General features: G+C 44.0%; 1 non-coding gene across 1 annotated transcript; it reads left to right on the plus strand.

Moving 5' to 3' along the window:
• The first annotated feature begins 3,016 nt into the window (after positions 1-3,016).
• On the plus strand, positions 3,017-3,098 carry trnas-aga (transfer RNA serine (anticodon AGA)). Its single transcript has one exon. It is a non-coding gene; the product is annotated as a tRNA-Ser (tRNA).
• The last annotated feature ends 636 nt before the right edge of the window (positions 3,099-3,734 follow it).

The raw sequence follows: 3,734 nt of genomic DNA on the forward strand, positions 1-3,734 counted from the left end.
ACATCTGCCCGTGGCGTATACGGGCTGGCTGAAGTTCATGATTGCAGCTCGCTAGTTGTCCGACTGTTTCTCCGATATAGTGTTTCGTGCAGTCCCTACGTGGAATCTTGACAACCACATTTGTCCTGCACAAGATGGGCATTGGATATTGTTTTCTGGTGAGCTTTCCCTCAGCGAGGTTTTGGTTTATGTGCTGTCGTAAATCCGTGTGTTCAGAGGAGTCTGGCTATCAGTTTCCAGAAATTTATTTTATTAAAGTGAAGCATGGTGTTTCAATTGCTTTATGGCATATCCTAGTTGACAAATTAGTGTGCCAGACATCTGGGAATGCAGTTGTGGGATACATATTCTTGGCAAAGAATTTGTGTGGCCGTCACTAATTGCCACGGCCAGCTGTCCCGAGTAGCTATACGTACAGACAGAGAGCATCCTCGAGAGCAGCACAACAGTAATAGAACATGGCAATCAGAAGGCAGCCAGAGATTTTCTAGAAGCAGGGCACCCATCCATGGATTCCATCAATAAACACATTGATCAGGATCCAATCTGCAACACCAACAACTGGACCCAGCGGCACTGAAACTAAATCAATTGCAACCACCACAGGACAGTCGGCTTCACAACAGGCTCTGCAACCCTGAGGATTGTACCTAGAACTGTGAGGATCCCACTTCCCAGCACCGCAAAACATTCCAACAACATCTCCATGAAGCACACGAGCTTCGCATCTTTCTACTCCAAAGCACTCCGATTTTTCACAGCAGAGAATTGTACACTGAACTCCCGCGTGCAAGGTGAGGATGCCAAACCCAACACGATCAATAATGGCAGTGAGAGCGAGGGCAACAATTTCCATTGTCATATGGACAGCCACCAACACTCTTTTTGAAAGGTACCTTTAAATATGAAAGTCTGTGCAGCAGTATAATCGGGGAACCAAGTAGCCTGCACTGGGTATTCATATTTCAGACAATTTCCTTTGTTCACCGTTTTCACTGAAAGTGAATGGATATTACTATTTCATTGCTGATATGAAACCAGATTCTGCATTGTATCTGCTCGTCGTTTTTGTTGTTGCAGTGGCGAAAAGGTTGGCAACCGCGATGAGAAATGTTTTTTTGTATTTCTCTCATTTCCTTCATGACTGTCCTGGTGAAGGGGACTGGTGATTGGTCCTCTCGATCAGATGGAAACATCAGCGCATTGTTGACCTAATTTCATCACGAGTGCAATTGGTAAACTTCATTGCTGTTCCGTTTTGTTTTATGTTTGTTGAGCACTTCCTGTGACTTGGCAATGCACTAATTCTCCAGTATGTCCTGAATTGCCTCGCTGCCGTTTCTCTGAGCAGTTCATGACATAATCGGCTTGCACTGCAGCAAAGGCAGCATGCATGCTTCGGTGTGTCTTCTGTTCCACATGAAGAGCTGTCAGTTTCTGGATTCGTTGGAGAGCTGAGGGGGGTAACATTATCCGTGCGGTATTATTCTTCACCCAAACCCTTTGATGGCAAAGTTGGGAAGGTGCTAAACGAATGGTCATTGGCAGCAAAAGTCCGGAAAGACCCTCATCGCTGGGTCAACTCGTCCCATCCACCCTCCAGAAATATAGGCAAACACGCTGACTGCGTAGCAAACAGAGTGCATTCTTTTGCAAATGGTCCATTAAAACTGGTGTCAGCTGCGGGAGCACATCAAAGATTCCGAGCATGGAAATAGACCCTACAATCGAACCTGTCCCTGCTGAACAGATAACCGAAATTAATTGAACCATATTTGCCAAAATGTGTTCCGTATCTCTCCGAACGCTTCCTGTGTATATACCCATTCGAATGCCGTTGAATTTGCCTTAAATGTGTCAAATCATTCTGCACACACAAAAATGTCTGAGTGAACTCGCTGAGTTTCTGCATGACACCATGACCAAACTTTTGGACAAAGTTGGAAACTGCGACTAGAATAGATGGCTCTCTGATTAGCCGCAATGCACAATGGGTGGAATGGCCTTTTCCCACTTTGTAAATCTTAGAAGACAAGTAGAAAATAATCTGCTACGAAAATGTTCAGAAAGGGTGTTTTATTTACACCAAATACGATCGTATCGATCGCCTTGTCTTGTTATTTACTTGTGAGGATTCTGTGCTCTCAGCACCGTGGCCCAGATCGTGGAATGGTTTTATTGTTCAGCAAACATATCGGTGTACCAGTAATTCTGCCGATTTTCTGATGCGAGCAAGTCATTGTTTTTTCCCCAAAACATTATGAAGGCTGCAAATCTGAGCCAAAAACGAAAATTGTTTGCGGAACTCAGCAAGACTGGCAACAGAAACGTCGATTCTCCTGCTCCTCGGATGCTGCCTGATCTGCTGTGCTTTTCCAGCATCACTCTGATCTAAAATCTGGTTTCCAGCATCAGCAGTGCTCACTTTTGACGAGTTACTTCGGTGTCTCTGGTTCCCAATTCAAGAACTCCATCTCTCGCGATTTCATGTCTGTACATCCATGCTGAGGAGTTGAGAAGTGAAGGAAAGTAACTCACCCCATCCATCTCTGGGGGAATGAGGGACTGAAAGTGAATCGTATCACATTGAAGTATATCTAGATGCGACTTAATCTCTATATTTTATTGGGAACCATTTCTTTCATTGTAACCATCAGGAAAGACCCTTTCGTTTGCCACAAAAAGAAATGAATATGTCACTAACCTTTGTTTGCTTCAGGTCCAAAAATACTCAGATCAATAGCTCCCTTGCTGACCTCTGCTGGTCATGTTCGCAAAGAAGTCTAGCAAATTGCCAAGTGTGATTTTCCTGTTAATAAATAATTTTGACTCAGTTTGGCTGCAAATATCTTTTTCTACCTTTGTGCTTTTCTTTTTTTTTACATTGGTGTCTCGCACCTTACAAATGACAGCAAAGGTATGAAAGGAGATGGAAACATTTCCCGCATCAAGTCAGCGACAGCTTTCAATGAGATCACGGCTGATTTGGTCAATGCTCAGGGCTGCTGAGCTGTCTGTAGTCATGGCCGAGTGGTTAAGGCGATGGATTAGAAATTCTTTGGGGTTTCCCCACGTAGGTTCGAATCCTACTGACTACGTTTTGAATGCTTTCCTGCTGGAACAATTTTTGCTCAAAAATAAGAAAACCTATTTTGCAAACCAGTCCGGTAATTTGATTAGACTTGGGAAACTCGAGTTCTTCATCAGAAATGTTCCATATTTAAAGCGTTATCTCTATTTCTCTTTCCAGATACACTGCTCGACACATCGGGTTTCTGCAGTTGTTATTGAACGTCCTGAGCAGAAGTGCTGCTTTTCATCAGATTCCTTTAATCCCTGTCCACTGTTCTCTGACTCGGGTCAGTGGCAACACTTCCTCCTGCTCGTCAAAGTGCTCATTCCCCACCGCTCCCTCTCCGGTCATTACAAACAACCGCAGGAAATCGCCACTTAACCATCTTTGTTCCAAAGTGAAACTCATCAGCCTCGGGAATCTCTCCACCAAATGGGATTCTTATCCATGGTCATGGTGCAAGCCAGAGGATTGTGAAGAGATACTGTGAAAATATTGTCAGTTGGCAGTTGGAAAAATGTTTAGGAAGCAAACCATATAATTTAGACTCCAGCTTTGGAAATCTTGAGAAACTCTTTGGGAAATGGAATCAGAGGAGAATGAAGAAGCGTTAAATATCGGACCGAGTAGAGGACGCGACATTGACTCTGATGTTGTCGGG

This window comes from Chiloscyllium plagiosum, unplaced genomic scaffold (genome assembly GCF_037043375.1).
Source record: "Chiloscyllium plagiosum isolate Xiang-an unplaced genomic scaffold, Cpla_swu_hap1 HiC_scaffold_13, whole genome shotgun sequence".
Classification (NCBI taxonomy): Eukaryota; Metazoa; Chordata; class Chondrichthyes; order Orectolobiformes; family Hemiscylliidae; genus Chiloscyllium; species Chiloscyllium plagiosum.